The sequence below is a fragment of the Ovis aries genome, unplaced genomic scaffold (genome assembly GCF_016772045.2).
Source record: "Ovis aries strain OAR_USU_Benz2616 breed Rambouillet unplaced genomic scaffold, ARS-UI_Ramb_v3.0 scaffold_90, whole genome shotgun sequence".
In the NCBI taxonomy this organism is placed as follows: Eukaryota; Metazoa; Chordata; class Mammalia; order Artiodactyla; family Bovidae; genus Ovis; species Ovis aries.
Window position 1 is genome coordinate 708,430 of NW_024599829.1, and position 26,574 is coordinate 735,003.

A 26,574-nucleotide genomic window follows, 5' to 3' on the forward strand; every position below is an offset into this window, starting at 1 on the left:
TTTACAATATTATATTGGATTTGCCATACATCAACATAAATCCTTCATGGGTGCACACGTGTTCCCCATCCTGAAACCCCCTCTCTCCTCCCTCCCCATACCATCCCTCTGGATCATCCCAGTGCACCAGCCATGTATAATATCATATTTGAAACGAATCGCCAGTCCAGGTTCTATGTATGATACAGGTGTCTTTAATTTTGTGTAGCAGGGGAAAAAGAAAATCTGCCAGTTGCAGTTTATTTCCTCTTGCCCCTTGGGGACCTCTGGCCTTCCTGCCTGTTACCCTCTCAACACTTATGATAATGTAATTGGAGTAAATATTTCCAAAAGGTGGTGTTTAAGTTGAGATTCAAACACCAGAGAGTGGCTACCATTGCAATCACTGTTACAGACAGTAAAATATAATTCATTATAAAATTGTTTCACGTTGAAGATGATATGATCTATATGTAGAAAACAAAAAAAAATTCAAAGGAAATCTTTTACAGTACTTTATATTTGTTTTCCTTAAGTGGCAAGTGGTTGCACTTTTATGTTGCTCCTGATTTTTAACAAGAAAGATTTCAGTGTTCCAATGCTGAGTCTAATGTGAGCTATGGAACTGTTCTATACAGTTTTTATTATGTTGAGTGAGGTACACTGTTTCTATACCCAGTTTCTTGAGAGCACTTTTTATTATGAATGAATGTTGAATTTCTATACTATTAATGAACAACCCAAAGATCAAATATGTTGCTGAAAGATATTACAGAAGACACAAATAAATGAAAAACATTTATTTTCTGGACTGATGATCTGGACTATTTAATATTATTAAGATGTCAATGCTACCTAAAGTGAATCTATAGATTTAATGCAATCCCTAATAATTTATTAGGGATATTATAAATTATAAATCCCCCAACATTTTTTGTACAAATAGAAACCTTCATCCTAAAATTCATATGAAATCTCAAGGGAATCTAAATCAGCAGAACAATCTTGAAAAAACAACAGATTGGTGGATTTCCTATTCCTGGTTCTATAACATATGACAAAACAATGGTGATCACAGCAGTGTGGCTTTGGCATAAAGACTGGCATATAGGAGAGAGTAGCCAACATGCAGGGTAGGAAAACCCTGAGGTCACTTCCTTCCATGGGGATACCACTTTTCAAGTGGCTAACGCAGGAAACACAAGAGATGCAGGTTCTATGCCTGAGTCAAGGAGATCCCTAGAGTAGGAAATGGCAACTTGCTCCAGTATTCTTACCTGGAAAATCCCATGGACAGAGGAGCCTGGGGGGCTATAGTCCATGGGGTCACAAAGAGTCAGATATGACGAGCACACACACATAATAATAATATAGAACAATTACTGAAGAGAAAAATGTGAAGACTAGCAGGATAATCCCCTACAGCAAAAGATATGATATAAAGAAGCAACCACAGCAAACAGGCAGGAAGACTGAAGACACAATATAGTCAAGACCATGCCCCCAAGTGGGTGAACCACACAGGATGGCAATAACAGTTGTAGTTTCTCCTCAAGAAATCAGGAGTCTGAGCCTCACTACAAGCTCTGCAGCCAAGAGTCCTGCAAGAAGCAGACTCCAGCGTCAAAGAACACACATGCAAATCACACAGGCTCTAGCCTCCAGAGGACAAACAGTATTTTGAAAAGAGCTCAGGTAGACTAAGGTGACAATGATGATGATAAAAAAAAGAGTAATCTGGATTTGGTGAACAGAGGCCTGAATTGAAACACCAGAATTTGGTTGAGGAAAATCATGCCCCCTTATCTAATTACCAGGTTTCCCTGGTGACTCTGATGGTAAAGAATCCGCCTGCACTGCAGGAGACCTGGGTTTTATCCCTAGTTGGGAAGATCCCCTGGAAGAGGGCATGGTAATCCAATCAAATATTCTTGCCTGGAGCATCCCATGGACAGAGGAGCCTACCAGGCTACAGTCCATGGGGTCTCAAAGAGTCAGACACGATTGAGTGACTAAGAACATCACACATCTAATTACCTGGTGTAAAGATTTTTGGACCCCTCAGTTGGTGCAATGGTAAAGAATCCATCTGCCAATGCAGGAGACACAAGAGATGACGACTTGATTGCTGAGGAAGATAGATTCCCTGGAATAGGAAATGGCAACTTGTTCCAGTATTCTTGCCTGGAAATTTCGTGCACAGAGCAGCTACAGTCCATGGGGCTGCAAAGAGCTAGACAGGACTGAGTATACACACGCATTTTTTTTCCCCAAAATCCAGAGATTTTTGAATGAATGAATCTTCTGGTATTATGGAATAAGATGCTTGCAATATGACCACACATAGGTGATATAAGTCTTCATTCCAACATTTCTATGAAGGATCTGAAAGGAAAATATTTAATTCATTGTACTACACACTTCCAAATTATGAATTAGGGGAATTCACACCTGGATACTGCAGTGAACATGGTTGGAATCAAGGATTAACCACCTATTCTAGTATGTAGGAATATGGAAACTAGATTCAGGATGAAAGTTCTCTGCATTTTAGTTCTCAAAGTCCTTCCCTGCCCCAAGTTTATAAAGATAATTATCTTTAAGCATTTTAAAGTTATTTATTTCACATTTACATTTATAACCCATATAGACTAAACTCTTCAAAGTATAATGTGAAGTGAAAACACACTTTCCTATCATAAGGATAAATAGGGACTTCCCTGGCAGTGTAGTGGTTAAGACTCTGTGCTTCCAATGCAAGAGTACAGGTTCAAAACCTGGGTGAGGAACTAACCTCACCTCACAAGGCTGTGCCTTGTGGCACAGCCAATAAAAATAAATAAATAAATCATGATTTTTTTTTAATAAATTTTCCCAGTACATATAGTGAATAACCATTTTCTCCCATCCCCTGAAACACCATTACTTCCAGATACAAAAATCTGTATATTTATCATTCTGTTTCTTAGCTTTCTCTTTTGTTCAGTCAGTGCACATATCCATGAGCCAATAGCATAGTGTCTAAATTACTAAAGTGTTTCAGATACTATTGTGATATCTGAAAAAAATAAAACTACTTGAAACACTAACATTCACTTTATTATATCAGATTATTTCAGTGGGTCAAGAATTTGATCCATTCAGCTGAATACTTCTGGCTCCACCTCTCTCAAGATGGAAGTTAGAAATTATCAGACTGAGGTCATCTAAAAGATTATTCACTCTTCCATCTAGTACCTAGGCTTGGAAACCTTGAAATGGCAACTGAAATAGCTTGTACTTCTTGAGATCATAAGGGTCAGTCCCAATCTGATAGAACTGGCATCCTTATAAGAAGTGGAGGGGACAAAGAACTTTCTCTTCCACAAGTGCACAGAAGAAAGGCCATGCAAGGACAGGGTGAGAAGGTGCCCAATGCAAGGTAGAAAGAGAGGATTCACTAGAGACTAACCTAGCAATTGCCTTGATCTTGGATATCAGCCTGCAGAACTATTAGGAAATAAATGTCTGCTGTTTAAGCTCCATAGTCTATAGTATTTTGTGATGGCAACCCATGCAGACTAAGATGACAATGATAATGATAAAAAATAATCTAGGTCTGGTGAACAGAGGCCTGAACAGAACCACCTGAAAATTCAACTCAGGAAAATCATGTTCCCTCATCCAATTACCAGATGTAAATATTTTTCAAATCTGGAGATTTTTGAATTCACATATTCTTGAATAAGGTGTATGCAATATGACCACAAACAGGTGGCATAAATCTTCATTCCAACCTTTCTCTGATGGATCTGATACCATTTAGCTTTTGGATAGGAATTCTCAATTCTCTGAAGATGCAGATGCTTTCTCAATCAAATTTTACTCAAAATACTAACTCAATGTAGTTTTTACCAGGCTAGCTTATTGGAATTTAATCTTAAAATACAGATGTCCATCAGCAGATGAATGGATAAGAAAGCTGTGGTACATATATGTAATGGAGTATTACTCAGCCATTAAAAAGAATACGTTTGAATCAGTTCTAATGAGGTGAATGAAACTGGAGCCTATTATACAGAGTGAAGTAAGCCGGAAAGAAAAACAACAATACGGTATACTAACACATATATATGAAATTTAGAAAGTTGGTGACGATAACCCTGTATGCGAGACAGCAAAAGAAACATAGATGTATAGAACAGTCTTTTGGACTCTGTGGGAGAGGGAGAGTGTGGGATGATTTGGGAGAAAGGCACTGAAACATGTATAATATCATATATGAAACGAATCGCCAGTTCCAGGTTCAATGCATGATACTGGATGTTTGGGCCTGGTGCACTGAGACGACCCAGAGGGATCGTATGGGGAGGGAGAAAGGAGGGGGGTTCAGGAAGGGGAACACGTGTATACCTGTGGCGGATTCATGTTGATGTATCCAAAACCAATACACTATTGTAAAGTAAAAAAAAAAAAAAAAAGGGAAAAAAAATACAAATATGAAAAAATAGACATAGTCCTGATTAAAAAAAATAGCAATGAAGCCGTCCTAGATTTTTAGATAATAAGATATATCCTAAATCAAATGCAGACAATTAAATTGTGTGTTAAATGGCACAGGAATAAAGACATAAATGGAAGCTAGTGAAGGAATGAATTTGATGCAAACACATGCCATATTTCGTAATACAAAGTTAGGATATCAAAGCCATGGGGAAAAATAATTATGCATCTATAATAATGACAATCTAGAAAAATAAGTAAAATTTAACCCCTACTTATCTTCTTATATCAAAGGAAAATGTAAACATAAAATGTAAAACAACAGAAAGACTTAAAAAATTAAATGTTGAAAACTGTGAAGAATATTTTGGTAACAACGAGATAGACAAATTCAAGACATAGAGGCAAAAAAATTAATAGAATCAATTATGTAAATATAAAATATTTATGCAGCCCCAGAAATATTCTGCACAGTACTAAAAAAATTTTAAAAAGAAATTACAAGCAGAAAAAATAATAACCAAACACAGGTTAAATTGGATAACTAGTGTATAATTCAGTCATAAAATCAGTATGGAAAAGTTGCAATCAAATACACACAAAAAATCCAAAATAGGCAATTCATGAAAAAGGACTGCAAATCATTTAAACATGGGTGATACTCAAATTAAATTATGTTTATTGAATACCAATAAAAGTATACAAATGAAAGTTTCTTTAATCAGATTTTCATATACCATAAATGTTTATCAACCCCCCACAGTAGTTGAAAGCACAAAAATATTAAATTGGCAGTTTGAGGACACCTGTGGTACTTTCCAACCCTATGTACTTCCTACGCTCCCCTTTACCCTATAGGGGAGGGACGTGCGGTCTCAAATAGGAGTTGCTCGGAGAAGGGTTTTCTCAAATTCTTAGTAATCAACAGGTGGTACAATTAACAATACTTTATATATTGTTATAAATACATAATATATTTAAATATAAATATATTTGCCTAATTACAGTTTGCCTAATTAGGTATGGATATAAATAAAATATAATAAAGGTACACCTAATTCTATTTATACTTTATTAACTCATATAAATTAATATGTATACTATATGTATACATATTGAATATATACCATGTAATTATATTATATATATAATCTATATATTGTGGTAATATAATTTGTATGTGGCTATTAATTGGTATAGATTGGTGTGCTGTGATGGTATGTATATTATATATACTGTATAATTATATTGTGTATGTGTGACATATATTATCATAGTACATTGGTTTTTGTTGGTTGGTATTAGTTGTGTGCAATAATATTAATTAATATATTAATTATAAAGATTAATTCAAGTATATTGATTTATATATATTATATGTCAATAAATTTATACTTATTGCTGTATGTAAATACATATATAAATACATTATTTAGGTATATCTGTATACCTAAATGAGATAAGGAGGTTATATATTTATTATTTAAATTTATACAGAGACCTAAACTAAACATTAGACCTAAATTAACATATCCCTAAATTCATGTCATTAAAACACAAATTTTAAAAGTTTTAAAAATTAAATTGACAACTGCTTGACAATTCCTTTGCCATAAAACCCCCATAGGTGTAATTGGGGTAGCCAGACCAAAAAAAAAAAAAAAACTAGTTTTATGGCAAAGCGGCCCCCTAGAGTGGGTCCATCTTCTTACTCAAGCTACAAAAGCAGTGGCTTCTTATCCAGGGCTGATAGCTACTTTGATATTAAAGAGAAGAAAGCGGAGTATTGAATTATTTGGTAAAGAGTCATCAAAAATTGTAATTCCATATAATAAGGAGCAGCTTGATGCTCATTTAATGTTTGATGAAGATTGGCAGATTGCCATAGGAAACTATTGTGGTCAAATTTTGCATCATTTACCCTCACATACTTTGTTAACTCAAAATAAAAAAAAAGGGGGGGGAGGGTTTAAGTATAGTTCTCCCCATCAGATTTTATAACATGCTCTCTTTGTAATAAATAACCTAAATGCTGATTCATCTGGAACAACAAAATGCAAAGCCATTGGTAAAGTGGAAGGACCTCCTCTCCAGACAATGGAAAGGTCCCAACCCATTATTAACTGGTGGTCGAGGATGTGCTTGTATTTTTTCCACAGGATACAGATTCGCCAATTTGGATCCTGGACAGAAGAGCCATAAAAATTTTAACAGGACCCCTGGCCAGAAGACTATGTAAAACCACCTGGGACCTTTTGTATATGGAAAGGTATACAAGAGGAAAGCCTGGTCTCAATAAGGGTCAGGACTGCTGTCCCTGCATAACTCTGCATATTCCATTATTTCTTTATGTACAACTTGCCATATATAAGCTGCTTTTGAAAATAAAGTTGTGGGTCTGGCACCAATGCTTAGCTCCCCCATGTCATTCTTTTCTCCCTTTTCTGGCTGAATTCCCATCTGGAGCGTGGAGGCTCATCATGTCTACTTATTTGCCCTGGCTTCTAAGACCCACATGAGAGAGAGCCCAAGGCGGGGCACCCTCCGCTATTCAAGCGGGTGCCGGTGGCCTACGTAGATGGTGCAATTTCCTTGTCTTGGAACTTTATTGGTTTTCCACATAAACCAAGTTATTCAGCCTCTTTACTCCACTTATTTTCCTACTACACTATTTCTTTCTAATCTCCCTCCATATCTTTAATTAAGCAATTAATTCCTCAGATGCTGACTCTGTCCCCACTTCGAATTCCCTGGATCCACCAGGGCTGGAACCTGGCAGGAACTATAATGAGTTAGATCTGTGAAGACTGCATGGAAAGATCTTCAGAAAACTGAGTTGCAAAAAGCAAAATTTATTAACAGAGACATATAGGCAAACACACATGAAAATATGCTTTTTTTGCAAAAATTATTATTTGAGGAATCTTAGAAACAGAGGAGCCTCGTGGACTGCCATCTATGGGGTTGCACAGAATCGGACACGACTGAAGCGACTTAGCAGCAGCAGCAGCAAAAACAGTATAGTGACTGCATCTGGAAAAACTGGGAAACTCTGATGTTGGGTGAACAGGAGGTATATTTTATATGATTCTATTTTGTAGGGATTCTATTTTTTAACATTTATTATTGTCCATCATACTTTTCAATTTTCTATGCAAAGGAAAATGTTACAGTAAATTTTCATATGTAACAAATAAAGTGAAAAAAGAGGATAGAATATAGTATTAAATATTTTAATTAGTAAAATTAAAAGTGACTATAAAAAATAAGAATCTAGTTACAAGAAATGAGAAGTAATAAAGTAATGCATAATAGTTCAGTATTTCAGTGCCATCTCACTACTCAAAATTCAAGTAAAATTAATTTTCACGTTTCATTTAAAGTAGCATGCACAATAATGTTCTATTGCTTCATCTGAGTGCCAGCTGCTACTAATAGAGGTGTGTTCAATTTGCAGAAATTTATTAAACTGACACATTTGAACATTTTTCTTCAAAAAAATAGTTAATTATTTTTGTAATACTGACAAATGCATTGCATATTACTTACTGACTATTTTAAATGAATTTCACCTTTCCAGTTGCAGTGATGAACTAGACATTAATGTTTACATTCAAGGAGGGAAACTACCATTAATAACATAAACATAAATTTTATTCTTTAATAAAATTTATAATAAATTATTCAGAGAAAAGGAGAGGTTACATCAGAATAATAGACTTTGATATTTGAACTAAATTCCTAGTGTTAAACTACTCTCTCTGTAATGCATAATGCACTTAGTTACAGCTTGATCTCACTTTTTCTGTCCAGAACTTCTTTATAGCATTCATGATCTCAGAACTTCTTAGACTGTAGATTAATGGGTTTGTCATGGGACTTATGACTATATAAAACATTCTCAATGATTTGTCAATGGGGAAGATCTTAGAAGGTCTTGCATACATGAAAATACAGGGAACAATGAAGCAGACAACCACAGTGATGTGGGAACCACAGGTCTGGAGGGCTTTCTGCCTCCCTTCCTGACTCAGGTCTTCAGAGAGTGCAGGATGACTCCATACGATACGAGTAAAAGCAGAAAAACAAGAGTGCAGGTCAGTCCCCCATTGGCCACAATGAAGATGCCAATGACAAAGGTGTCAGCACAGATAAGTTTCAATAAGGGGAACATGTCACACATACAGTGATCAGTGAAATTGGGACCACAAAAAGGGAGCCCATAAGCAGTGCTAACTTGAATAATTGACTGCTGAAAACTTCCAACACAGGATACTAGCAGCAGTATAACACATATCCTTTTCCTCATGATCACCAATAATGCAAGGGCTTACAGATGGCCACATAGAGGTCATAGGCCATCACCAACAGAAGAGGTATCTCAGATCCACCAAAAAATTGCTCTGTAAACAGTTGGGTCATACAGGATTCAAAGGATATGGTGTTTTCTATAAAGAACAAGTCTGAAATCAATCTGGGGGAAGCAGAAGAGGAATAAACTAAATTTATAAATGATAAACTAGCAAGAAAAAGTGCATTGGTGAGTTCAGGGTCTTACTGACAGCTACAGTCACAACAATAAGCAGATTTCCCACTACAATCAAAACATAGAAGAATAAGAAAATAACAAAAAGGACTTTCTGCTCCTTTGGATTATGTGTGACGCCCAAGAGGATGAAATAAGTTACTTGTTCCTTGGTTCCTTATAGTCTGTACAGGTGCTATCTTCACATGTTAGAAGCAGTGTACCTACAAAACTTTGGGAAAACTTTTAAATGAATTATAATTTTCATCTTTTGTTATAAATTCAATTAAAAGAATGTATGTAGAGAAAATTTTCATGTCCAATGTGTTTTTGACTTTGTAATTGCCAAGTTAAATAAAGTAGAGTTACTTGCCCTCATGACTAGGACTAGGGAACAGATAATTACAGATCCATGTATTAAGTTATAAGGATAATCACAGAGCTTAAGAGCTATAGTATAGGGATATATCCATCAAAATGGAATCAGAGAATTTCCAGAAGAATTGTTTTAGCTGATTTTTTTTTAACTTGAAAGCAATCTTGGGAAAGAAGATTGGAAATGGAGGAATCAACCTGCTTAACTTCAGACTATACTACAAAGCTGCAGTCATCAAGAAAGTATGGTACTGACACAAATATAGATCAGTGAACAAAATAGGAAGCCCAGAGATAAATCCACACACCTATGGACAACTTATTTTTGACAAAGGAGGCAAGAATATACAATGGAGAAAGGACAATCACTTTAACAAGTGGTGCTGTGAAAACAGGTCAACCACTTGTAAAAGAATGAAACTAGAACACTTTCTAACACCATATACAAAAATAAATTCAAAATGGATTAACGATCTAAATGTAAGACCAGAAACTATGAAACTCCTAGAAGAGAACATAGGCAAAATACTCTCTGACATAAATCACAGCAGGGTCCTCTATGACCCACCTTCTAGACTTATGGAAATAAAAGCAAAACAAATAGGACCTAATTAAACTTAAAAGCTTTTGCACAAAAAAGGAGACCATAAACAAGGTGAAAAGACACCCTTCATAATAGGAGAAAATAATAGCAAAGGAAGCAACTTACAAAAAAGTAATCTCAAGGATATATAGGCAGTTCATGCAGCTCAATACCAAAAAAAATTAACAACCCAATCAAAAAATGGGCCAAAAATTTGAACAGAAACTTCTCCAAAGAAGACATACAGATAGGTAACAAACATATGAAAAGATGCTCAACATCACTCATTATTAGAGAAATGCAAATCAAAACCACAATGAGGTACCATCTAATCCCGGTCAGAATGGCTGCTATCAAAAAGTCTACTAACAGTAAATGCTGGAGAGGAGAAAAGGGAGAAAAGAAAATCTTCTTACACTGTTGGTGGGAATACAAACCAGTACAGCCACTATGGAGAACAGTGTGGAGATTCCTTTAAAAAACTGGAAATAGAACTGCCACATGGCCCAGCAATCCCACTGCTGGGCACACACACTGAGGAAACCAGAATTGAAAGAGATGCATGTACCCCAATGTTCATTGCAGCACTGTTTACAATAGATAGGATATAGAAGCAGCCTAGATATCCACCAGCAGACAAATGGATAAGAAAGCTGCGGTACATATGCACAATGGAGTGTTACTCAGCTATTAAAAAGAATGCATTTGAATCAGTTCTAATGAGATGGATGAAACTGGAGCCTATTATGCAGAGTGAAGTAAGTTAGAAAGAAAAACACCAACACAGTATATTACACATATATATGGTATTTAGAAAGACAATAATTATGACTCTATATGCGAGACAGCAAAAGAGACACAGATATAAAGAACAGATTTTTGGACTCTGTGAGAGAAGGTGAGGGTGGAATGATTTGAGAGACCAGCACTGAAACATGCATATTATCATATGTTAAATAGGTCATCGGTACAGGTTTGATGAATGAGACAGGGCACTTGGGGCCAGTGCACTGGGAGAACCCTGAGGGATGGGATGCGAAGGGAGGTGGGAGGGAGGCTCAGGATGGAGAACACATGTACACCCATGGCTGATTCATATCAATGTATGGCAAAAACCACCACAATATTGTAAAGTAATTAGCTATCAATTAAAATAAATTAATTAATTAAAAAGAAAATAAAAATTGTATTTTCTCTTTTCCATTTTAAAGACAAACTCAGTTTTTTTTGTTATGATTATTTCCCAAAATCACTTTTTCATCCTAGAACTTACTCATAGCACTTTCACGTCAAAATTTCTAAATGTGAAGTTTAAGAAGTTTAACAAATGCCTTATCATGACATAAAATGTACCCAAACCTTGGGTACAAATACACAAATAAGCAAGGCACAAAAACTAAGATGACCGCAGTGATGTGAGAGACATAGGTGGAGAGAACTTTGCATCTTCCCTCCAAGCTATGTCTCTAGGGTGGACAAGATGACCACATAGGAGACCAACAGGTGAAAATATTTTAATGGGTAAATGAACCAATGGTTGACAGCAACAGAGACCAAGGATGTGAATTCCATTCAGACAAGTTTCAGTAAAGCGTTCAAGGCACACAAGAATGGTCCATGACATTGAATAACAGACAGGCAGTCACACTATGAAGATCTGTGTGGTTGCAAATACAACCCTCCAGCTCCTATTACTTGAATGAGATAGCCACATTCCTTTCACTCATGATGGTTTCACAGTTCAAAGTTTTGCAGATGGCCACATAATGCTCATTGGCAACCACTATGGGCAGGAAGATCTCAGCAGCAAAAGATGCTCAGCAAAGACATGAGTCCCGGACTTCCTGGAAGAGATGATTGCTTTCTTACAGCAAGTGACAGTTGGTATTTCAGGTGTTACAGATGAAGAACAGCAGATGTCCACAAGGGACAGAAACACAGCAGGAACTGTAAGCTCTACACAAATTTACAAAAGGTGACTTTTAACTGAAGACATCTTTTCATATCTGTGTCACAGTTTTGTACTCTAAAGATATCAACTCCTCTAAAATCAATCCACGCATCAACAGAAAATTGGATTAAAGCCTTACTGAGCATGGCCATGCCAATCAGAACAAGATCATTTCTCCCTCAGTCAGTCTCTCCCATCAGGAAGCTTCCATAAGCCTCTTATCCTTCTTCATCAGAGGCCTGAGAGAATGAAAATCACAGTCAAAGAAAACAAACCAATCTGATAACATGGACTACAGCCTTGTCTAATTTAGTGAAACTGTGAGCCATGCCATGTAGGGCCACCCAAGACAGATGGGTCATGGTGGAGAGTTCTGACAAAATGTGGGCCACTGGAGAAGGGAATGGAAAACCACTTTAGTATTCTCACCTTGAGAACCCCATGAACAGTATGAAAAGGCAAAAAGATAGAACAGTGAAAGATGAACTCCCCAGGGTGGTAGGTGCCCAATATGCTACTGGAGATCAGTGGGAAAATAACTCCAGAAAGAATGAAGAGATGGAGCCAAAGCAAAAACAACATCCACTTGTGAATGAGACTGGTGATGGAAGCAAAGTCTGATGCTGTAAAGAGCAATATTGCATAGGATCCTGGAATGTTAGGTCCATGAATCAGGGCAAATTGAAAGTCGTCAAGCAGGAGATGGCAAGAGTGAACGTCGAAAATTTAGGAATCAGTTAAGTAAAATGGACTGGAATAGGTGAATTTAATTCAGATGACTATTGTACCTACTACTGTGGCAAGAATCCCTTAGAAGAAATGGAGTAGCCATCATAATCAACAAAAGAGTCCAAATGCAATACTTGGATGCAATCTCAAAAAAGACAGAATGATCTCTGTTTGTTTCCATGGCAAACCATTCAACATCACGGTAATCCAAGTCTATACCCTGATGAGCAATGCTGAAGAAGCTGAAATTAAGTGGTTGTATGAAGACCTAGAGAACTAACCTTCTAGAACTAACACCCCCCCAAAAGATGTCATTTTCATATAGGGCACTGGAATGCAAAAGTAGGAAGTCAAGAAACACCTGGAGTATAAGGTAAATTTGGCCTTAGATTACAGAATGAAGCAGGGAAAAGGCTAATGGAGCTTTGCCAAAAGAATGCACTGGTCACAGCAACCATGCTGTTCCAACAACACAAGAGAAGACTCTACACGTGGATATCACCAGATGGTCAATACGAAATCAGATTGATTATATTCTTTGCAGTCAAAGATGGAGAAACTCTATACAATCTGCAAAAACAAGACCAGGAGCTGACTGTGGTTCATCCTTATTGGCAATTTCAGACTGAAATTGAGAAAAGTAGGGAAAGCGACTAGACCATTCAGGTATGACATATGTCAAATCCCTTATGATTACACAGTGGAAGTGACAAACAGATTCAAGGGATTAGAGCTGATTGACAGAGTGCCTGAAGAACTATGGATGGAGGTTCGTGACATTGTACAGGAGACAGGGATCAAGACAGCCCAAGAATAAGAAATGCAAAAAAGCAAAACGGCTGTCTGAGAAGGCCTTACAAATAGCTGTGAAAAAAGAGAAGCGAAAAGCAAAGGAGAAAAGGAAAGACATACCCATTTGAATGCAGAGTTCCAAAGAATAGCAAGGAGAGATAACAAAGCCTTCTTCAGTGATCAATGCAAAGAAATAGAGGAAAAGAACAGAATGGGAAAGACTAGAGATCTCTTCAAGAAAATTAGAGATACCAAGGGAACATTTCATGCAAAGATGGGCTCAATAAAGGACAGAAATGGTATGGACCTAACAGAGTCAGAAGATATTAAGAAGAGGTGGCAAGAATACACAGAAGAACTCTACAAAAATGATCTTCATGACCCAAATAACCACGATGGTGTGATCACTCACCTAGAGCCAGACATCTTGGAATGTGAAGTCAAGTGGGCCTTAGGAAGAATCACTTTGAACAAAGCTAGTGGAGGTGATGGAATTCCAGTGGAGCTATTTTAAATCCTGAAAGATGACACTGTGAAAGTGCTGCACTCAATATGCCAGTGAATATGGAAAACTCAACAGTGGCCACAGGACTGGAAAAGGTCAGTTTTCATTCCAATCCCAAAGAAAGCAATGCCAAAGAATGTTCAAACTACCGCACAATTGCACTCATCTCACATGCTAGTAAAGTAATGCTTAAAATTCTCCAAGCCAGGCTTCAGCAATATGTGAACAGTGAACTCCCTGATGTTCAAGCTGGTTTTAGAAAAGGCAGAGGAACCAGAGATCAAATTGCCAACATGCAATGGATCATCAAAAAAGCAAGAAAGTTCCAGAAAAACATTTATTTCTGCTTTATTGAGTATGCCAAAGCCTTTGACTGTGTGGATCACGATAAACTGGAAAATTGTGAGAGATGGGCATACCAGACCACCTGACCTGCCTCTTGAGAAACCTGTATGCAGGTCAGGAAGCAACAGTTAGAACTGGACATGGAAAAACAAACTGGTTCCAAATAGGAAAAGGAGTACATCAAGGTTGTATATTGTGACCCTGCTTATTTATCTTATATGCAGAGTACATCATGAGAAATGCTGGGCTGGAAGAAGCACATGCTGGAATCAAGATTGCCAGGAGAAATATCAGTAACGTAAGATATGCAAATAGCACCATCTTTTTGGCAGAAAGTGAAGAATAACTAAAGAGCCTTTTGAAGAAAGTGAAAAAGTAGAGTGAAAATTTAACTTATAGCTCAACATTCAGAAAGCTGATCATGGCATCTGGTCCCCTCACTTCATGGCAAGTAGATGGGGAAACAGTGGAAACATTGGTTGACTTTATTTTGGGCTCCAAAATCACTGATGTTGGAGACTGCAGCCATGTAATTAAAAGACACTTGCTCCTTGGAAGAAAAGGTATGACCAACCTAGACAGCATATTAAAAAGTAGAGGCATTACTTTGCCAACAACGGTCCATCTAGTCCAAGCTGTCGTTTTTCCAGTAGTCATATATGGATGTGAGAGCTGGACAATAAGAAAGTTGAGTGCCAAGAATTGCTGCTTTTGAACTGTGGTGTTTGAGAAGATTCTTCAGAATCTCTTGGACTGGAGGACATCCATCCAGCCCATCTTATAGGAAATTAGTCCTGAATATTCATTGGAAGGACTGATGTTGAAGCTGAAACTCCAGTATCTGGGCACCTGATGAGTAGAACTAACTCACTGAACAAGACCCTGATGCTGGGAAAGATTGAAGGTGAGAAGAGAAGGGGACTACAGAGGGTGAGATGGTTTGATGGCATCACCGACTCGATGGACATGGGTTTGGGTAAATTCTAGGAGTTGGTGATGGACAGGGAGGCCTAGCTTGCTGCAGTACATGGGGTTACAAATAGTTGGACATGACTGAGTGACTGAACTGAACTGAAATGAAAATTAACCTTCCAACAGTGAATCTTATTGAAAATAATAACTGAATAGTATTTTTTGACTAAACTGTTATTTTAACCTCATTTCAAAATATATTATTTATCTTACTTATATTTAATGTATTATTTTAATATAAATTTATGTATTTTAATTGGAGGTTAATTACTCTACAATATTGTATTGGTCTTGCCATACATCAACATGAATCCGCCACAGGTATACACATGTTCCCCAGCCTGAACCCCTCTCCCTCCCCCTTCCCCATATTTTGTTTATAATATTTGGAACATAAATATACAAACTTAGACATACCTCTGAAAAAGAATAGTAATGAGTGACTGCTAGCCTCTTTACTTATCAAAATGTATTATACATCATAGCAATTATATTATGTGTCAATTTGCACATGAATATAGAGATCAATGAAAAAGAATAGAGTCTTGAATCAGATCCAAATACACTGGACTTCAGGATACAATATTCAGAATTTCAAATCAAAAGGGAAAAGATATTTATGTGACTATTTTTTAAAAACCCTAAAAATTAGAGAAACAGCTGAAAATTCAATCCATATTTAACTCCTATAGCAAAATTAATTCAAGACAAATCAAAACTTTTCATATGATATCAAAAATGTTCCAAAAATTAAATACTAAAAGAGAACTGAAGCATTGTCACAGTTGAAATGAGAAAATTTTTCATAAGCAGTATACAAAAATTTGAATATAAAATATAGAAATATTACATGCAGAAGCACTCCACATAGGATAAAACGTTAAGAAAATATAACCAAAAAGTATTAATTATATATACAATGTGAAAGAGATCATTTCTTTTATATATAATCTCCGTTCAGTTCAGTTCAGTTCAGTTCAGTCACTCAGTCATGTCCGACTCTTTGCGACCCCATGAATCACAGCACGCTAGGCCTCCCTGTCCATCACCATCTCCCGGAGTTCACTCAGACTCATGTCCATCGAGTCCGTGATGCCATCCAGCCATCTCGTCCTGGGTCGTCCCCTTCTCCTCCTGCCCCCAATCCCTCCCAGCATCAGAGTCTTTTCCAATGAGTCAACTCTTCGCATGAGGTGGCCAAAGTACTGGAGTTTCAGCCTTAGCATCATTCCTTCCAAAGAAATCGCAGGGTTGATCTCCTTCAGAATGGACTGGTTGGATCTCCTTATATAATCTCACAAAAATCAAAAATTGAATGAAATAAATAAGACATATATATATATATATATAATCCACAAAGAATAAATACAAATCAAATAAACATATAGAATGATGCCCAGCTAAATTATGTCAAAAGGGTAGCAAAGTATAAAAATAACTTTAATCAGTTGTCATAAATATTTATCAGGTACTGGACTTGAAAACGTGGACAAAAGAATTCTCACTGACAGTAGATGATACTGTAGCTGTTGTACAACCTCAAGAACAATAGTTTATCAATAACTATCAATATCAGCATTTTAAATGCAAATGTTACCTGATTATTGATTCAAATATCAAATCAGCAATTCTATGCCTAGGAAATCATATTTGCACATATTCAAATATATATTTGAATATAGATATTCAAATAAATGTATTTATTTGGAAGCTCTTTGTCATAAAAATGTTTAGCAACCACATGAAAAGGAATGGGCATATGGATTTTAAAATAAATTTGTAAGGAGTATTGTGAAACATGAGAAAAGTTAAGGGATATGTTTGAGCTGGTATTGAAATATCTTTAAGATGTGGCATAGTAAAAGCAAATCTGATATATACAGAAAAAACAAATATACATATGGTAAATAGACTAGCATTTGCAAAGATTTTTATCAGATGAAAATCAAGAAAAAAAATTTAGATTCTACATCTTAGAATGAAGAATGGAAAATATTAAGAGAAAAGGGGGAAATTTGTTTGACACTTCACCCCATATTATTTGGTTTTATTTATTCTGTTTATTATCATCTATTTTACTTTAATTTTCTTGTGAACACTTACAGTATTAAAGTGAAAAATGTGTGTATAATGCAACTGAAATATGCTAACAAAGGGACCTATATAGAATTAAATATTTTAAATTGTAAAAATTAAAAATTTCACTTAAATTACAAGAATTTAAACAAAAATTATCTGTCTCTGAAAAAGAGTAAAAAAGGCAAATGCGTAAAATGATTAAAAATCAATGTTACTATATTGTACTTTTCTCACTTCATAATTAATTATTAATTCCTTACTATACAGGTAATCAGAGAAGGTGATGGCTCCCCACTCCAGTACTCTTGCCTGGAAAATCCCATGGGTGGAGGAGCCTGTTAGGCTGCAGTCCATGGGGTCACAAAGACTCAGACCTGACTGAACTTCACGTTCACTTTTCACTTTCATGCACTGGAGAAGGAAATGGCAACCCACTCCAGTGTTCTTGCCTGGACAATCCCAGGGATGGAGGAGCCTGGTGGGCTGCCGTCTATGGGGTTGCAAAGAGTCAGACACGACTGAAGTGACTTAGCAATAGCAACAACATACAGGTATTACACATTTCTAGGTACAGTGATAAAGATTATTACGGACCTTACATTTTAGCATGGAGGAAACTGTTATTAATAGCACAGCTGTATAGGTGTAATCTTTAATTACAATTATCATAAACTCTTTGAAGAAAGATAATTTTTCTTTTTAAAGAAAATATTTAAAATCAGAATCAAATTTTAAAATGGCTTCTGCATTCTAAGGAAATGGACCTTGATGACAAATGACTCCCTTCATTGTAGCTGATGCAATTATTTAATATGAAATATAATGTTTCTTCTCCAGAGTTTCTTCATAGCATAAGTTAACTCAGAACTTCTTATACTGTAGATTAATGGGTTCAGCATGGGGGTTATGACTGTATAAAACTCTCAATAATTTGTCATTGGGGAATGTTTTAGCAGGTCTTGCATACATGAAAATACAGGGAACAAAGAAGCAGACAACCACAGTGATGTGGGAATCACATGTCTGGAGGGCTGTCCACCTCCCTTCCAGACTCAGGTTCTTCAGAGAGTGCAGGACGACTCCACAGGAGATGAGTAAGAGCAGAAACACGATAGAGCTGATCAGTCCTCCACTGGCCACAACTAAGATGCCAGTAACACAGGTGTCAGTACAGACGAGTTCCGATAAGGGGTACATGTCACACATATAGTGGTCAATGACATTGGGACCACAGAATGGGAGCCCATAAACAGCGCACAGTTGAATTACTGAGTGCAAGAAACCTCCAACCCAGGACAGCACCAGCATCACAAAACACAACCTCTGCCTCATGATCATCAAATCATGCAACGGCTTACAGATGGCCATATAGCGGTCATAGGCCATGACCAGCAGAAGAAAGACCCCTGATCCAGCAAAAAGGTTCCCTGCAAACAGCTGGGTCATACAAGATTCGAAGGATATGCGTTTTTCCCCGAATAACAACTCTGAAATCAATCTGGGGGTGATAGAAGTGGGGTAAGTGACATCCATACATGATAAGCTGGCAAGAAAAAAAGTACATCAGTGAGTTCAGGATCTTATTGACAGCTAGAGTCACTATAATAAGAAGGTTGCCCACCAGAGTCAAAAGGCAGATGAACAAGAACAAAACTAAAAGGACTTTCCACTCCCTTGAATTCTGTGTGAGACCCAGAAGTACAAAGTAGATTACATTATTTCTTGATTGCATTTAATCTGGACAGGTGCTGACTTCACATATTCAAACAGTTTACCTAAAAACAAAGGGGATAACAGTTAAAGGGTAAAAATGCTCAAATGTATAAGAATACTTTTTTATATATCCATTCACTGTAAGAACATCAACAGAACATCCATTTGTGTCTAATGTGTCGTAGACATTTTGATTATCAAGTTGAAAAAGGCATAGTTCTTTTTTTTTAACCTCAGTAATATGACATAGAACAAAAAAACAAGCATTCCAGACACATGTATTAGTTAGTTAGTTAGTTAGTTAGTTAGTTAGTTAGTTCAGTCGCTCAGTCATGTCCAACTCTTTCTGACCCCATGAATTGCAGCACCCAGGCCTCCCTGTCCATCACCAACTCCCAGAGTTCACTCAGACTCACGTCCATCAAGTTCGTAATGCCAAAGACACGTGTATTAAGTTCCATTAAATTCACACAGCACCAAAGAGTCAGAATATAGGAGTATATCAAGTGGTATCACAGAAGACATTCAAAAGGAAGTAATGCTTCAGCTGAGTGTAAAAAATAATTGAAAGTATAAAGAAATAGACAGTCATGAAAAGGTACAGCATTTATAAAGACACAAATATAATACATGAAACACACTTAACATAATACACATAATCAGTGTGGGTAGATGAATGTGTGAATAGAAGATCCTTGCCCTAAATTGTCTCAAACCTCACTGACACTTCAGTCTTTCAGTGGTTATTTCCCATTTTGGACCAATCAATTAGACTGCAGCAGTCTAATCTTCTATCTCCAGTCCTTACCTTTCCTCTAAATTTCAAATGTTTATTTGCAACATCTCTAACTTTGAAACCCAACTGAATAGAAATTTACTCTTTGTAAAACATAACTTCTAGTTTTCCAGAATAAACATGAATATTTTCTAAATAAAATTTAAAGAGGCATTCCTTATCCCATTAAATACTATAATTTTCATGTTAATGTTCAGACAAAATTTCAGTGCTCTTTACTATTTGTCACTTTCATAAAACTTAAATAAATCCTACTAACTCTGCTTTCAAAATATATCACAGATTTGATCATTCTCTACTTCTTAATTTCTTCCTGGCCCACTGTACCAGCCTCCTACTAAGTCTCTCCACATTTATACTGGACTCAAAAGTTGGTTCTCCTGAAGCAGACCAAATTGTCCTTTTTAATCTTATTCTGATAACATTGCTCTACTTCTCCAAACTCTTACAGTATATTCCAATCATGCACTCATAGTTTAATGTAACACATTTAATATTTACAGTAGCATGAATTGTAATCTTTATTTCAGAAGTGAAGAAATTAAGGCTCAGAATATCTAATTCACTTTCTCAAGTACACATTTTTAAGTGCTATACCTAGAATTGAATCTGTTTGATTTATTTCAAAGTAATTAACTTTCTTATATAATAAAGAAAGTCTCACAGCTGTGAGCTTGGTTTCCACTATTTAATGTTAGTCTTACCTTCTGGAGGCTTGTTCAGAACCTGAAGAATCACTTAAAGTTATTCATAAACACTTGAAATTATTTTTCATCCAGTTTGACAATAGAGAACAAAAGGCCACCTTATTACTTGAGCATATAGTTTATTTACCACTTACTACATAGAGTCTTCTAATTATTCAGGTCATTTTAAAGTGCAGTGTAAATTATTTGAAAGGAATTCCATGGTGCACACACTGAAAAACAAGTTTATTGCATTGGGAAATAAATCAAAATGACCAGCAAGTCCTACATATACATAGAAGAAATCAGCTAGCTATTTGGCAGGGAAATTTTTCACAAGTAACTTCTTTCCTACTAACTTTAAAAATAAATATAGCATTTGACTGTTCAGTTCTTTTCACTCTGTCATGTTAACATGCCCAGACTAGTTGATTGTGATTTTGAAAGACATTCCCATGGTTCTTTTTAAGCCATGCTCAGTGGGTAAAGAATCTACCTGGAGTGCAGGAGACCTGGGTCTGATCCCTGGGTCAGGAAGATCCCCTCGAGAAGGAAATGGCAACCTACTCCAGCATTCTTGCCTGGAAAATCTTATGGACAGAGGAGCCTGGTGGACTGCAGTCCATGGGGTCACAGTCGGACATGACTGAGCGACTAACACTAACTAACTAATATGTCTAAGAAAGGACCTCCCTAAGTTTGTATGCCAGTTACTAAGCAAATAGTATCTTCTTTCTATTAGGGGTGAAGATCACGGGATATTTCATCCCTTTCAGCTGCAATTATCACTAAGTCTGGGACAGTGTCCAAGGTTGATTCTTGTTTAATTAATTCATTGTGATTTTACACAAAGGTTTTAAAGAACATCTATAAGGGCTTTCCTGGTGGCTCAGCAATGAAGAATTCACTTGCCAATGCCTTAGATTCAGATTTGTCCCCTGAGTTGGGAAGATCCCCTGGAGAAGGAAATAGCAACCCATTCCAGTATCCTTGCCTGGGAAATCTCATGGACAGAGGAGCCTGGCAGACTACAACCTGTAGGGTGGCAAAAGAATCAGACATAACCTAGATAGTAAACAACAAAAAAATATGTGAAGATATTAGTAGAGCAAATCACATAATTAATATCAGAAAGGTACAACATGCAAAAAAAGTAGCTTTATAAGTTTTATGAGGCTGCTCTCAATAAGGATAAAATATAGACTCACTCATTTTGATCTAATGGACTTATTAATATATTCTCCTCTGCCATGGAAAGAATATCTTTCCTTTTATTTAATACTAGATTTAATTACCTTAAAATTTGGTTAAATAAATAAAATTATAGTAAAAATAAAATTAAATGTTTTAAGTTTTTAGATGTAACAACTAATAATTTATCCAATTATTAATTGTTTTTAAAAGTTAGGGCACATTTCTTACGCCAGCAACTATGCTATGAGTTGGGACACAGCACTTAATAAAACCAGAGGGAAAATTATGTAGAAAGCTTTTTCTTGCATGGATATTATAATAAGTCAGACAATAAGAAGGAGACGTTTAATATAGTAGTTATAGTCTTATTCAGGGCTTATAATGTAATAAATAGAATAATGTGACAGAAAAGAAGAGGGAGAAGTCTACTGTGGATAATGTAATAGGAGAAGTCCCTTCTTAAAAGGTTATATTTAAGCTGTGATTGAAAGGTAGGAAGTTGCTGTCTATAGAAGCACTGTTAGAGAATAAGTAATACTAAATAAAAATTAATAAAATTATCTCCTGTCAGAGATGACAGGGCCTATATTTAGAAAAATATAAACTTTTCACAGGAAGGTTTGTGGCAGTGCCATGTTATAGAAGGACTTGTGAGACTGTGCCCTCTTGTCTTATCCTAGATTTTAACGAGGAAGATTCCAGCCTTTCTATGTTGAGGATGATGCTAGCTATAGATCTGTTATGTATGGACTTTCTTATGTCAAGGTACACTCCGTCTATTTCCAATTTGTTGGGAGATGTTTTTACAAAATAATGTTGAATTTCTATGTGAAAATTAACAACTCAAGGAAAAATTAAGAATATAATTCCACATAAAAAGCATCAAAAAAAAATTTAAGTAAACTTAACCAAAGAGACAAGTCTTGTAAACCGAAAACTACAAAAGGTTACTGAGAGATATTATGGAACACACACAAATATGAAAAGATATTTATTATCTGGGGCATTTGAAAGTATTAAGCTGTTGATATTATCTCAAGTGATCTACAGATCCAAATAGCAAAACTGACTTTGCAGAAATAGAAAAATCCATGGTAAAATTCATAAGAAATCTCAAGGACTCGAAATTGCCAAAAAAATCTTGAAAACAAGAAAGCTGGGGGTCTCATACTTCCTGACTCTAAAACATACTATACAAAACAATGGTAATCATGGCACCAGTATTCTAATAAAGATGGACAGCGGACTAATGGAATAAATAGAAAGTCTAGAAATAAACCTTTGTATATGCCTTTAGATAATTTTCAACAAGGGTGCCAAGAGTATTTAGTGGGGAAAAGATATTATAACAAGTTATAAAAAGGCAATCACAAAAAAACAATTATTGTATGATTTCACTTACATGAAGCACTTAAAGCAGATTCATAATGGGGTTCCATGAGCTTAAATGGAGAATTTTGTTTAATGACTAATTTTAGTTTGGGAAGTTGGAAAACTTTAGGAGAATGGATAGTGGTAGTGTTTGCATAACAAGTATGTGTCAATTTAAAATGATTAAAATTGTAAATTTTATTCTGTATGTTTTACTAAGTCATGTCCAACTCTGCTGATCCCATGGGCTGCAGCAGACCAGGCTTCCCTGTCCTTTTTTGATATCCTGGAGTCTGCTCAAAGTCATGCTCATTGAGTTTGTGATTCTATCTAACCGTCTCATCCTCTGTTGTCCCCTTCTCCTCCTGCCTTCAATCTTTCCCCAGAATCAGGGTCTTTTCCAATGAGTTGGCTCTTTGTATCAGGTGGCCAAAATATTGGAGCTTCAGCTTCAGCATCAGTCCTTCCAAGAATAGTCAGGGTTGATTTCCTTTAGGGTTGGCTGGTTTGATCCCTTTACTGCACAAGGGATTCCCAAGAGTCTTCTCCACTACCACATTTCAAAAGCATCAATTCTTTGACACTCAACCTTCTTTAGGTATATATGACCACAATATTCAAAATAAATGTAAGAACTAAGGGACTTCTTTGGTGGTGCAGTGGATGGGAATCTGCCTGCCAGTGCAGGGGACATAGGTTCAATCCCTGGTCTTGGAAAATTCCTCATGCTGCAGAGCGATTAAGTCCATGCTCTACAACCACTGAGCACAGGCTCTAGAGCCTGAGAGGCACGGCTTGAGAGTTGCATGCCAGAACTACCAAAGTCTGCATACTCCAGGGTCCTCTAGCCACAACTAATGAGCCCCGGTGCTGCAATTACTGAAGCCCAGGCACCCTAGAGACAGCAAGTCACAACTACAGAGCCCTCAGGCTGCAGCTACTGAAGCCCGTGCACCTAGAGCCTATGCTCCTCAACAAAAGAAGCCACAGAAATAAGAAGCCCATGCACCACAACTAGAGAGCAGCCCCCACTCTCCACAACTATAGAAATCCCACGCACAGCAATGAAGACCCAGTGCAACCAATAAATAAACAAAACAGTGTATGTGTTAGTTGCTCAGTCATGCCCAACTCTTTGCAACCCCTTGGACTGTACCCCACCAGGCTCCTCTGTCCATGGGATTCCCCAGGCAAGAATACTGGAATGGCTTGCATTCCATGTCAAAAAAAAAAAAAAAATGAAGTCAGTTTCTTAAAAGGAACAAAAAGAAAAAAACCTAAGGTGACTTCGTTAATTGGTTTATGATAGCTAGATAGCCCAAAGCATATGCAAATACCATTGGCTTCAGATAAACTTGGGTAACTTGTTTAAGAGGCAAATATGTTAATCCAATGGCAAAACCACTAAATTAAATTTTCTTTTTTATGTAAATTTATTTATTTTATTTTTAAATGTAAATTTATTTATTTTAATTAGAGGCTAATTACCTTACAATATTGTGTGGTTTTGCCATACATCAACATGAATCTGCCACAGGTATACACGTGTTCCCCATCCTGAACCCCCTTCCCTTTACCATCCCTCTGGGTCTTCCCAGTGCACCGGCCCCAAGCATTCAGTATCATGCATCAAACCTGGACTGGCAATTCGTTTCATATATGATATTATACATGTTTCACAATTAAATTTTCTATTTTTTATTTTTTATTTTATATTAGAGTATAGCTGATCAATAATGTGTTAGTGTCCAGTGTAAGGCAAAGGGACTGAGTTATACATATATATGTATCTATTGTATCAAATTCTTTTTCCATTTAGGTTATTACAAAATACTGAGTATAGTTCTCTGTGTTATAGAGTAGGCCCTTGTTGATTATCTATTTTAAAAATACTAGTGTGTATTGTCAATATCCAAGTATTATGCAATCAACTTGAGCAGCCTGCCAGTCTCCTCTGTCCATGGAATTTTTCAGGCAAGAATACTAGAGTGGGTTGCCATGGTCTGTCCAGGGAATGCTCCCAATCCAGGGAGCAAACCCAAGTCTCTTGCATCTCTTGCACTGGCAGGTGGCTTCCTTACCACTAGTGCCACCTGGGGTTGTAATAAGTCACAATAAATTAAACATGTTTGCACTTCAGAAAAAATAAATCTCTAAAACATTTTTTTAGGTTTTCTTTTTTTCCTTTTTTTTTTTTTTTTTTTTTTTTGGCGAGGGGCTATATTCTTCCTGGCAAAGCCCATGGACAGAAAATCCTGGCTGGTCATGGTCCACACAGTTGCAAAGAGTCAGACAGGACTGAGGCGACCTAGCACCTAGCACAGAGCATGGCAAGAAGATAGCAGCACAAGATGCTCTGCAATGATTTAAGTCCTGAACTTCGTGAAAGAGATTATTTTTTCCCTAAAGCAAGTGTCAGGTAGTATTTTAGGTGTCATAGCTAAAGAACAGCAGCTATCTACAAGGGATTAGAAACAGGGGCAGGAACTGCAAGTTCAACCCAATGATACAATAGGTGACTTGTTAACTGAAAGCACCAATTCTTATCTGGATAACAGTTTTTTTTTTTAATACTCTAAAGGTATAAACTCTTTGTAAAGTAACCTTCTTAATGGGACTATTGGAGAAGGCAATGGCATCCCACTCCAGTACTCTTGCCTGGAAAATCCCACGGACGGAGGAGCCTGGTAGGCTGCAGTCCATGGGGTCGAGAAGATTCAGACATGACTGATCGATTTCACTTTGACTTTTCATTTTCATGCATTGGAGAAGGAAATGGCAACCCACTCCAGTATTCTTGCCTAGAGAATCCCAGGGATGGGGGAGTCTGGTGGACTGCCGTCTATGGGGTCGCACAGAGTCGGACACGACTGAAGCAACTTAGCAGCAGCAGCAGCAGCAGCAGCAGCAGCAGCAGCAGCAGCAGCAACAGCAGCAGCAGCAGCAGCAGCAGCAATGAGACTATTAATGAAAATAATAGTTTTGAACATATTTTAATTTTAACAATTTTAAGCTAATTTTCATTTAAATATTTTTATCTTATTTATACTTAACTTATTATTTAATTTTTACTAATTTTGATATAGAAATATACAGGCTTAGGCAAAATTCTGAGAAAGAATACTAATAAGGACTTCTAGAGTCTTCAAATGTCAAAATATCTTAGCTATCATAGTAATTATGTGTCAAGGTGCACATGAATAAAGAGATCAGTGGAAAAATTAAAGTTTTGAATTGGACCCAAATACAGTGGGAGTTCTAAATAAAATAGAATTTCAAATCAATGGCAAAAAGATAAATAGGTGGATATTTTTAAAAATTCTAAAATTTAAAGGACAAATACAATCAACCCCTATTTAAACTCCTAAATAAATTCAAGATGAATCAAATGTTATAAAATGTAAGATTTGAAAAATGATTGGAAAATTAAGTGCAAAAGGAAAAAATAACTGAAGAACTTTTGGCTCAAGTGAAATGAGAAAATTCTTGCTGAGCAA

General features: G+C 36.5%; 2 pseudogenes; both read right to left on the reverse strand.

Moving 5' to 3' along the window:
- Positions 1-6,449: 6,449 nt before the first annotated feature.
- LOC106991926 (putative olfactory receptor 4A4) lies at positions 6,450-12,047 on the reverse strand (annotated as a pseudogene).
- A 6,073-nt stretch (positions 12,048-18,120) lies between these two features.
- LOC101105384 (olfactory receptor 4A47-like) lies at positions 18,121-19,049 on the reverse strand (annotated as a pseudogene).
- Positions 19,050-26,574: the final 7,525 nt, after the last annotated feature.